Source organism: Saimiri boliviensis, chromosome 1 (assembly GCF_048565385.1).
Source record: "Saimiri boliviensis isolate mSaiBol1 chromosome 1, mSaiBol1.pri, whole genome shotgun sequence".
Lineage (NCBI taxonomy): Eukaryota > Metazoa > Chordata > Mammalia > Primates > Cebidae > Saimiri > Saimiri boliviensis.
In genome coordinates this window covers 261,176,603-261,189,002 of record NC_133449.1, presented here as the reverse complement: position 1 = coordinate 261,189,002, position 12,400 = coordinate 261,176,603, and the positions used below count along the sequence as shown (strand labels likewise).

General features: G+C 38.1%; 1 protein-coding gene across 1 annotated transcript in view; it reads right to left on the bottom strand.

Annotated features, from left to right (window-relative positions):
- Window positions 1-12,400, bottom strand: part of PLCXD3 (phosphatidylinositol specific phospholipase C X domain containing 3) — a 191,318-nt gene that overhangs the window by 58,465 nt on the left and 120,453 nt on the right. The gene's annotated exons all lie outside the window — the stretch shown is intronic.

Here is a 12,400-nt window from a genome sequence, read left to right as displayed (position 1 = left end):
TGTCTAGGATTGTATTGGTGATTTTCGATTTTTTGATTCCATATGAATTTTTAAATAGTTTTTTTTTCTAATTCTGTGAAGAGTGTCAATGATAGTTTAATGGTAATAGCATTCAATCTATAAATTGCTTTGCACAGTATGGCCATTTTCATAACATTGATTCTTTCTATCCATGAGCATGGAATGTTTTTCCATTTGTTTGTGTTTTTTATTTGAGCAGTGGTTTTTAGTTCTACTTGAAGAGGTCTTTCACTTATCTTGTCAGCTGTATTCCCAGGTATTTTATTCTTTTTATGGCAGTTGTGAATGGTAGCTCATTCATAATTTGCCTCTATATTTGGTTCATTGGTAAGTTGGCATAGAGCCAAATTTATTATAAGCTATTGCCTGTTGGTGTATTGGAATGCTAGTGATTTTTGCACATTAATTTTGTATCCTGAGACTTTGCTGAAGTTGCTTATCAGCTTAAGAAGCTTTTGGGCTGAGACGATGGGGCTTTCTAGATATAGGATCATGCCATTCACAAAGATAGTTTGATTTTCTCTATTCCTATTTGAATAACCTTTATTTCTTTGTCTTGCCTGATTGCCCTGGTGAGAAATTCCAAATACTATATTGAATAGGAGTGGTGAGAGAGACAAGACACATCTTTGTCTTGTGCTGGATTTCAAGGCAAGTGCTTCCAAGCTCTTGCCCATTCAGTACAACGTTGGCTGTGGATTTGCCATATATGGCTCCTATTATGTTGAAGTATGTTCCTTCAGTACCTAATTTATTGAGAGCTTTTATCATGAAGGGATGTTGAATTTAATCAAAGGCCTTTTCTGTAGCTATTGAGATAATAATATGATTTTTGTTTTTAGGTCTTTTTCATATAAACATTTTTCAATCGAGAGCTGTCTACCCTTTGCTAACTGGAGTAGAACATGGTGGACCATTGAAACATCCTCTCTACACACAGCCTGCATCAGGAGACATGGAAATGTCATTGTTCATGGTTCATGGTATTAAGAAGCCTCTCCATCTTTATTACTTATAGCAGTTCTCAGCCACATTGTGTTTGGAGTCTTCTCAGTCTGTGGACACATAAGTGATGTGTTGAAGTATACACATACAGTGGCAATAAGTTGTGTGTTCATGCAAGGGGGTGGAATTCTCCTTATGTCATATAAGACCATGTAGAAATGTCTGTGGCACTTGCTCTGCTCGTGAATGGCAATAGAGTCAAATTAATTAAATAACCACTTAACCCCTAACCAGTGACTGTGAAAGTGAGACAAGAAAAAAACTCAGTTTCCAGGATACTTTACAGCAGATCCCTCATGACTCTTCTGAATGCACATATGCTGTCTATTAACAGATTGAATTTAGGCTGAACTACACACTTGACCAAATTTTCCTACAATCTATTCATTATAATCTAGTTTTATTTTGAAAAACAGGCAACCTGAATTAAACTTTCGAAAATGAATCACAAAAACTGAAAGATGTCCATGAATAGTTTTGTTTTTCTTTGTCTTCTTTTGTTTGTTTATTTGGTTTTTCTTAGACAAGGTCTTGCTCTGTCACCCAGGCTGGAGTACAGTGGTGCAATTTCGGCTCACTGCAACTGCCACCTCCTGGGTTCAAGTGATTCTTCTGCCTCAGCCTCCTGAGTAGCTGGAATTACAGGTTCCCACTACCATGTCCAGATAATTTTTGTAGTTTTAGTAGAGGGGGGTTTCACCATGTTGGCCATGTTGGTCTTAAACTCCTGAGCTCAAGTGATTCACCTGCCTCAGCCTCCCAAATTGCTGGGATTACAGATGTGAGCCACTGTGCCCAGCCAATTAATAGCTTTCGACAGAATTATTATCTTATTTATTTTTTTGACTGGTTCATTTTTGAACCTGAGCTAAAGAATATAGGCAACAACTTTCAGTTCAGTATTCAGACAAGTAGCAGCCAATACAGTGAATTTGGTCTGTTTTATATTGGCCCCATCTCACATCCATTTCCAAAGGGCAGCCTGTGCTTTTAGCATTCACTAATGAAATCACACATTACAATCTCACTGCCACACACTGCTTCTTCCAGATAGGATGTCACAGCCCCAGAAACAACTTTTAAGCTTTTTTCTTTTAACAGCTGAGGCCACAGGGAAATAAGTGATGAGGGGGTGAAAGGAAAGAATATTTTAAAGTAAAAATTCAAGATATAATTGTGATTTCTAAAAAAAAAAATCAATTATGACAAGGAAGTCTCTAACCATTCTTGTCTAATTATTAATACTTTTTAAATAAGTTAATTAGCAATAGGCTACAATCCCAGACATACAGAGCAAGAGCCAGAAGATCTGTGCTCTAATCAACAAAGCCAAATATTAGTGCCTGCAACTGATGCATGCAGTATTTTCTCATAAAATCCTCCACGGTCAGATATTCTGAGAAAATTTCATATCTTTAGCTTGTTTTTGCTGTTGTTATACTGAAAATATTATAAAAAATAACATTTTATCACCAAATGTGGTAAGTTAAAAGCTGACACCTCATTGCCTAGATTGATGTTAGTCCATTATTTAATATTTCTGTAACAATTTGGTTAGGTGGGACACACTTAAAGCAACTCCTTGCCCTTTTATCTTTTTTGACAGAGAGGATTTGGCTTATATCACCTCACTCAACTAGCCATTTATACTTGACAGAGTCACCCTTGTTACTCAGTAGGTCAGTCACTGAAAACTGTCTATCAAGTACATTCAACACAAACATCAGGATTGCAAGCCCTCAGGGACACCCATACAAACAAGCCCAAGAAAAAATATGCCTCCCACTGTGAAAGAGGGCAACAAACCAATTTAGTTGAAAATATGACAGTCTGCATCCTATCTTCTGCTTCCTTGTGCCCTGAATGAGTTGTGAAACCTTGGAAAGAGTTGGAATGTTCCCAAATCTTAAAAAATCAACAATTCCCTTTACAAAGAGCTGTGTTCTTCTATTTGTTTTTTCCTTGCCCTGGACCCCTTCTCTCCACCATCTGGGAAATTTCAACAGTTTTCTAAGTGTATAGGGAGAAATTTAAGATCACAGAGAAAGGAAGTCAGGTTAACTTGTCAAATAGCCCACTTTGAAGAATTTGCATGTTCAGTAGCCAATCCTTCAGCTAGGATGTTTCCAACTCTTTGATTTGCCTCATTATCAAAATGGTCTGGGCTTTTGCATAGAAACAGCCTCGACTTTTTTAATGAGAAAAAGAACAAAGAAAAAGCACATGGATAGACTAATTTATACTAGAAGCTTTTAAGCCAAATGGGAATAAGTGATATATATATATTTTCACATTGTATTGAAAAACAGGGAAAGAAAAAGCAGCCCCTTACAACTGAGAGCTGGCCAGACACTCACAGCCAGGTCATGTTATTCTCCTGTTGGACGTAAATAATCTGCCAGAATACCAACTTCAGGTAAGGTCACTACCTTTCTCGACTAAAATGACTGACAGTGACTCCTTTACCAATTACAGTTTAATCTTGCTCTAGCCCTATAGATTAGGCTTGTTGAAATACCAGCTATAGACTTGTCCTTGCTTCCTGAAAGCATCTGATCTAGAGAGAACCTGGCTTCCTTAGACCCCCCGCTCAAGTCACCCAACCTAAGCCCAATTTTGTAAGTCCCTTCCAGCGTCCTCTTACTGGGATGTCTCATGTATGAACCCCATGGTATGTTGTCCCTCACTGCAACACATCATTGAACCCTGCATGGAGATCTTTGGCTAAAGGACAATCACAAAATACTTATGTCTCTTCTTTTGCAGCTGTTACTTCTTGAATGCCTTTTCACCCGAATGGACTTGTGCCCCACTCAGGAGCACTGCCTACATAGAGCAGAAGGGAAGAGCTGGCCTTCAGGCCTTCTTCTCATGTGAATTGGAATGTGAATTGAGATTTCTATATCTAGTCCATTTTGCTTCTTGAATCAGACACCTTTTACTCATTCATCAACTGATATGTCACAATCTGTTCATTAGAAATTCCAAACGAATCTCCCTTTTCCCTCAGTGGCTGACTGAAGTACACAAATCATTGTGTCACCACCTGACTAATTATCCCTGCTGCCTGGATACTCCATCTTTATTCTCTCTACCCTCATCAACTTACCTCCTTTCAACTATTTTTTTTTTTTTTTGCGAGTGCTAGCTATACATACTAGCTATATTGTTAGCTAGTTTCATTTAGAAATTAAATTCAATCTGCCCAGCAATTCCACAGAAGAAAACTGAGATCCAGAGAGATTTACTAAAGTGGGATAATCTCCATCCTATGTCAGTTTTCCAGAAAAGTATATGTATGCATATGTATTAATTCTCTCTCTCTCTCTCTCTCTCTCTCTCTCACACATACACACACACACACACACACACAGAGCACTGAATGGATATCTGACTTCTCAAAAACTTGGAAACTTCTCTATTCTTTAATCTCTCTGAAACAGTGAAAATTGCCTGGCTGTACTTAAATGTATTTTAATCTTCTTTAATCTTACAACATCAGCAGAATGAAGGAGAAAGAGAGCTTTTACGTATACTCTTATTTCAAAAATTTTGGGGTCAAAGTTGTTAAAGTGGAGAATTACAGATGGCCCTCCCTCCTGCCATACCCCAGAGGACACAGGCTGAACTCACTTCTCTGTCACACAGTCTCACAGCTATAAGCTGGTACAAAATCTTCTTCTTTCTGAGAAAGAAAAATTTTATTTTGAGCCCTCCAGCCAACTGAGTGGACCTTCTTCTTGGCCAAAAGAACCCCAAGTAAACCTTAAAAACTGAGTTCTTGGCCAGGTGCAGTGGCTCATGCCTGTAATCCCAGCACTTTGGGAGGCTGAGGCAGGCAGATAACTTGAAGTTAGGAGTTTGAGACCATTCCATTGTCCTGGAAGAAGCCTAATGTGCTTTTTAGCTGAGGGGAACCAACAATTTTCTCACCTAAGGTGAGAAATTGTTTATGCTTATCAGTCCAATAATCCTAGGATCAAACTAAGTGACATGAGACAGAAGATGCCAAAAACTGAGGATTATTTTTTGGAAATCATTGATAGGTAGATCTACCTGAGTGATACAACAAGCAAATATGAACTGAAATCTGGCAGGCCCTGTGGGTAGAGGAGTTGTAGCTTAGATTTAAGGAAGAACTAACTAAGCCTAGGGAGGAGGGCATTGATAAATATTGGGGTTTATGTTCTATAGCTTAACTAAAACAAGGTTAATTTGCCAGTAGGGATGATTAAGGTGCAACCTGTTTGTGGATATGAGCGGTGCTACTTGAAGTGGGGCTCACTTGAGTCTGTTAAGGATGAAACACTCTGAGCCCCAGACTATTGAATCAGAATCTTTGAAAGTGGCATCCAAGAATTTACATTTTAACATTTTCATAAGTGCATTCCAGTTTGCCAAGTCCTGGACTGGGAAAGGGTTGCTTTCTGGAGCTTCCTTTTGATTTACAAGCCAGAATCCCCTTTCTAGAGATTAAAAACAGATTGAGTTGGGCCCAGCACTGGCTTCTAGCATCATCTGAGCAAATTATTTAGCCTTTCTGACCACCCGTTTCTTAAATTGCAAATTAGGAATAACACTTGTACAAATGAAGCCATGTACATACATAGAAACATGCATACACACACAGACATATATGTATGTGTCTGTATGCATATATATATATATATATATATATAGAGAGAGAGAGAGAGAGAGAGAGAGAGAGAGAGAGAGAAAGAGAGGGAAGGAAAGAGGGAGGGAGGTGGGGGAGGGAGAGAGAGAGACAGAGATTGAGGAAATGAATGAAACCTTTTTGTAAGCAATGATTATTGGAACACTGACTTTCTATAGTCTCCTTGTTTTTTTTTTTTTTTTTTTTTTCTTCTCTTCAGGCATATGTAGCCTGAGGAGATAGCTTTTCCCATCTGTTAAATAGAATATCCCAAATAGGCATTGTCAGCTGCTCTGCTCTGCTGCTGTGCTGACCTGTTTTGGGACATGGACTAGGGTGGAAGGGTGGGGCCAGAAAGCTGATCTTTATGGAGGTCAGTAGTCTCTTGTGTCACTGCAGCTGACTTTGAACCATTCTGAGTGTCAGCCTTTAAGTTAGGTTTTTCCTGGCTCTCTAAAGTTGCTAAGATGACTGGCACTGCAGCTAAAAAACTTCCAAGAGACTAGAACCACCTCCTCTGGGTCAGGACGAGGAAAGAGGGTAAACTGGGCAGCAGGAGGGTTGTGAGCTGGAATGTGACCCCACTGGAGAGAAGAAAAGAGTCTTTTGGGTTCATGACGTAGAGAGAGAAAAAGAGAGAGAGAGAGAGAGAGCACCTAGGGAAAGTAAGCCCAACACAAAATCTATCACCCAGTCCTTCAGTTTTACTCCCTATCCCCTCCAGGCAAGGCTTTGGAGCACCATGCACTGTTGACTGCAGTGCAGACTGAAAACCCTTCCGAGCTGGTATGGGCAGCCGGGTGTGCTCTGCCCCCACCCACCATTAGGCTTTTCATTTATCCTGTGGCCTCAACCCTCTCTGGGATATCTCTTCTTTTGACTGGGAGCCAGGGGTCCTGGATTTTAATCCTTTTTCTGCTGCCAGTTAGCTCTGTGTCCTTGGGCAATCAATTAGCACTCCTCTTGGCCTCAACTTCCTTATTTAGTAAAAAAATGGTGAAATAAGCAGTAGGCACAAGGCAAGAAGGATTAAGCCCAGCCATCTGACTCCCTTCATGTTCTGTGTCAATGCTTCCTTAGGGGGTTCCACGCTATCCTCCTACCAGCTTTTGCTTTTTTGAGGCAAAGCCACACGATTCAGGCCTCCTCTTCTCTTAGCTTTGCCTACTCTATCACCAGCATAATTTACTTCCCCAAACCCCTAGACCTGACTCTGACTTCCGAGATGAAGGATAATATATTACATAAGGCCAGTGCTAAGCAGTATTAATTTTACCTAATCTGCAAGAGTAAGCATGGGACTTGGAGTCAAACAAACCCACATAATAATCCTAGCTTATTAATTAAGGAATGACTTTAATTTGGGATTCTAAAGTAAGGTATTAGGCATCTCTCATCCTGAATTTCCAACCCTAATGGATTTAATAATACCTAATTTGTAAGGCTACAGGACCTTAAATGGACACAAATCATGGAGAGCTCTTAGCACAGTGCCTGGCACATAATGTGGGCTCAACAACTGCGTTGTCTTCCTTTCCCCAGCTGGGTAATATTGGTGTATACTAACCACAGCATCCTGAAAACTCCGCCTTACACTCAAGGTGATCATGAGACTAAGTGGCCAGGGCTGCCCATCATCCAGCTCCAAGGGATGTTACACATATAAAATGATACTGTGAATGGTATTCCAAGGGGGCAGCACTGACAGTTGGGCTAAAGTCACACCATGTCAGGATTTTTTTTTTTAACCTCTCTTTCTTTCTGAACACTTGCTGGCATGCTACTCTTGAAATTTTTTTTCCCCCCTTGAAATTGTGCCTCCGTCTTTGGTCTCTTCCTTCCTTACTCAACCTACATTATTAGGTGGGTTTCATTCCTTGAGATCCAGTCCTGATTTGCCTTCCTCAATATCTTCCTAATTTATACCGAATTCAGTCAACCATAATCTCCCTCATCCCTTTTTCCTCGACTTATTTTCCCCATGTTCTTTTGCACATCAGTCTGTTCTTGTATCTGATCTTGATTTTCCTTGTCCTCAAGATTTCCTGCCTCCATGCTTTGCTTTTGCTAGTTCCTTAGCCTGGGAAGCTACCCTTAACCATCTCTGCCTATCACATTGGTTTTTGTCAAAGCCAACCAAAATCTTTCCAGATATCTCTCTCCTCTAAGTCACTACAGGCCTTTATTTTTAATTCTCCTGTTTCTTTCCAATTTGTATTTAGGTCTTGCATATTCTTGCCTTTTCAAACCTATGTGATGCTTGATGGGAACAATAACACATACCAATTTTAATATCCCTCACAGCACTTAATGCAGAACTCATAGGAGCCGTTCAACAGATAACTACTAAATTGAACTCAGTCTACCTGAATGTTCTGTCAAATTTGATCTAGATATTGTCATTTAATAAGATGAAAAAGTTGTAGTCACTTCTTTGGATTCTCACAGATAGCAGGGAGAGAGTATGATATAATGGTTATAAGACTTCATATCTGAGATCAGTCACTTGAAGTACAGTGTCTAGAACAGATTAGGTATTTAAATGTTTGCTTTTGTGAATAAATGAACAGAAGAAGCAGCCTGGATTTAAATCCTGAACGCACCTTTTCTTAACTGTTATCCAGCTAAGTTGCTCAACACTTCTAAGGCTGAGTCCCTTCATTATTAAGATAGGATGGCAATAGAACCTACACTTAGAGGTTTTATAAATATTGAACCTAATCATGTATATAGAACAGTAAAGGATCTAACAGATAGGGAATCCTTAAAATAGCCCTTAATAACTATAACCATTATTATTATTATATTAATCATTATCTAAATTGTTGGCCTGTATGAATATTTTCTAATTTAACTCAGCATCACTTTACTTGCAGAATTGCTGCTTAAAAATTCTGACAGGTAGCATGACTGCATTATTTAAATTAAAAAAACCTACAAGTTAATAAACTTCCACAAATTAGGAAAGGACTTTACTCAAGTTGCACACCTTCTTTTTAAGAATGTGTGAGTTGCGTGGGGGTGAGGTGCAAAAGCTGGTGTTTGAAAAAGAATTAAAAATAGATCTTTAAGAAATAAAAATCTGTGTGTTTTGGCATTGCTAAAATGTAGAAAATGAAATCTGCAGTATTTAGAACCATTGGCCAGATTGAAAGCTATGGTACCGAAATCCAGGCTGGATTTAGCTTCCCTGAAAGCCACTCACAACTTCAAACACTGTTTTCTAAATGCATGTGCTCAGAGTTTTCCTACCCCAAATATTAGATATTATTTTAAAAATTGTAGAGAAACTAGCTAGTCAAATACAAGATCTTAGAACTGCAGGATTTTAGAACTGAAATGGATCTTGGAGGTAATCAAGCTCAAACCCCAAATTTTGCAGATGAAAATATGTAAGGCCCAGTGTGATTTTATAATTGCCTGGTAACTTTCCTTTCATGGCACAGAGGAATTTACTATGCCTTTTGGTGCCAACATAGGACTTTATGAACAAATGGCTTTTGCACAAAAGCAAAGAGGACAATGCCAGAATCAGTTCACTTCATAGGCTTCATCACTTGGTAAAAAGAGAAAGCCAACAAGTTCTGGGGAGTCGAGTGCTCCTTCACTGCCTCTTTGATAAATAAGTAATAAGTATTAATAAATTGCCTTTGCAAGGCATGATCCCAGAACTGACAATAAGCGTTTCCTATAGGCTCCATGCAGAAGGCTAGAGTATGTCCAATAACCAAACTGAAACAAAACAAAAAACTAAGTTTCACATTAATATAGCATTCAGAATACAGCTTTGTAAATGGTTAAAAAGAAAGCCTTTCTAGTACTTCTGAGACTAAACTCCACTAGAGAATGCCAGCACAACTATAATGACAAGGTTCGGATATATTTGCAAATTATTTGTACGTAATTTGCAGAATCCTATAGAGGAAAAAGTTGGTTCTATATATGGAGTCTTCATTTCTACTTTCAATGTTCCATTTTCTTCTCCCTTTTTTTTCAATGATGCAGCTCTACTATTCCAGATGTATAAGCTAGAGGCAAGTGAGAAGTTCTGAATTAAAGGACTGAGAGCGGTTTTTAAAAATTAATTCCATGTTCTGTTAATAAGTGTTATCTGAACAAAATTTAAGTGCTTGAAACACATTGTATTAGTTAAATTTAAATAGGATTCATCACTAAAATATTCCTTAGTGTGTTTTTATATGCTAATTTATACTGTGAATCTTTTGGGAGAGTTGTATAGAATATAATGTTCAGCACCTTCCTGACTGATTTTTCCCCCACAAATCCTACTTTAGTAGTAGTGTACTAGAGCATGAGTAACCAAAAAGCAGTTTAACTATGACTTGAAAACTTCTAAATTACATCAAATGCCATAAGAGGAAAAAAAATGAAAATGATTTATCTTTGAATAAATTCTTTTTGGCTTCTTCAAAGGATGATCTCTACACAGGCAAAATGAGAGTACAGTTCTTGGCTAAAATGCAAAGCAAGCATTTAATATGAGTGTTTTCCTAAGCATAGAACTATGCTGGAAGCTGGAAGAGGTCATAGGAGGACTTGCATCATGCCCAAATATAAAAGTTTTAAAATGAAGTTTCTTTCATTCAAGGTATGGAGAGAATGGAGGGAGTTGGAGTAAGTTCCTTCCCAGGCTCCTGAGATTTTTCAAAATCTGGGGACTGTATGGGATACAGTTAAAAACAATTCTTATACACACACAACTCCCTCACTTTCTAAGTTTGTGAGAAAGGGGGTAAACTGTTAATTAACAGAAAAAATAATATTTGTAGAAAATGGTGCTATAAAGCAAAAAGCCCTCTTGTTTTTATGAACACTTTGTTGGAACTAGCTGAATTTAGGGTTAGGAAGCTGGAGAGAGGTGACTAGTTAGTCATAATCATCTAGAAATGTTAATCTAGTTACATAATAATCCAGAATGTGGGGTCTCAAAGGCAATCTAAGGGTAAAGAAAAAAACGAGGTGAAAAATGATAAAGAAGGAGAAGATTCAGTCAAAGGATGTGAGGCTGAGGTATACAGTGTTCTAGATGTTTTCAGGGGTTGTTGTCCCACGACAGAAGACTTGTAATTAAAGACAAATCTAAAATTTGATTTTAAATTATATACATTATTGTGATTATAAAACATTCCTGGCCTCTTCAGATCTTCAGTAAAATTTAAAAACCACTGTGGAAATGAGCATGAAGCAAGTTTCATATTTCAGAATGAGACATGGACAGACTATCAGGGACAATTGAGCCATAAAATGATGTAATCCAGCAGTAGCAAGAGCTCCTAAGAAATGTAGACATTAGCAGAAATCATAGAGAAAGCCATATGCTTTCACAGAGTACACAGTGAATGGTTGATAATGTTATTTAAATTTTAAGAAACAGAGCAGTCCTGGCCAATGGACCATTTTGAATAACAGAAGAAAGTTATGATTTTATATGGAGGAACATTTCCACTCCAATGACTTGGAGTTTTCACCACCAAGAAACGCCAACAACCCCCAAATGAGTTGGCCTATATTTCTAATGATCAATTAGCCATATCTACTTGAATGCCTTACCAATGCTTTAAATTCAGCATGATCCTGATGGTACCTTCCCCACTTCCTCCCAAGTCCCTGTGCCTTTGTTTACTGACTCTGTGAATGCTTCCATTACCTGTCCCATTTATCTGTAACTCTTGTCTCCCATTAATATCACACAGTGAACTAGTCACCAGATCATTTTAATTTCCACTGCTTCCATATTATCCCCTTCTGTGTTTTTTCACTTTCTCAGTTTAGCTTGTATCATCTTGCTGAAACAGTTCTAAGCACCTATTAATTGCTCTCTCTCTCCATTCCATTGATCCTCCAGGCTGCATCAATTATTACATAAAACACAGATCTTGTCAAGTCATGCTACTTTTAGACTTTATTATCTAGCTCCCCATTGCTCACAGGAGGAGGTTATTTGTAGCCTGGTTAAAAGATTTCTGGAAAATGTGTTCTTGTGCCACTCTAAGCTTTATCTCCATTCATTTCCCACCCTACATGCTATGCCACAAGGTCACCCATACTATTTTTATTGCCAAATTATTTCTCTTCATCTTTTGTCTTTTCCAAAAAGACCTTGAGTCCTAGCAAAACATTCATGCTGTGTCTCTAGTGTAATTCAAAATGTCAAAGATAAAAAGAGATCTGATAAGGATTTGTGTTCTTTCTTCAGATATTTGCATTGTTTAAAATTGTAACTCAATAAATAATATGTACAATTCAGAATGTTGTGTCACACTCATAGGAAAAAGCTACAATTGTTCAAATTATACCTCACAGGTAATGAACATTCTAAATGTTGGGCTGGGCTTGACCAATGAACTGACCACTTTCTCAGGGATAAGCATTCCTTATGAGGCAGCATATGTAGTATAAAGGGCATAGGATATAGTTTGAGAATAGAGCTTGAGGATCTGTGTTATAATTCACTGTTGAAGGGGTCTTAGGAAAAAGATATCACTTTTATGAACTTCATTTTTTAAATCTATAAGACAATATCTACTTCTCAGGGTTGTTATGCAGATCAAATGGAATCAGGTATATTAGAAGACGGCAGATGGTAGAGAAGGGATCTTGTAACCTATAAAGCAGTACACAAATGTAGAAAAAAGTGCTATGAAAAGACAACTAGACATGGAGTTAAAATATATGGTGTTATGGGTTGATCTGTGGTCT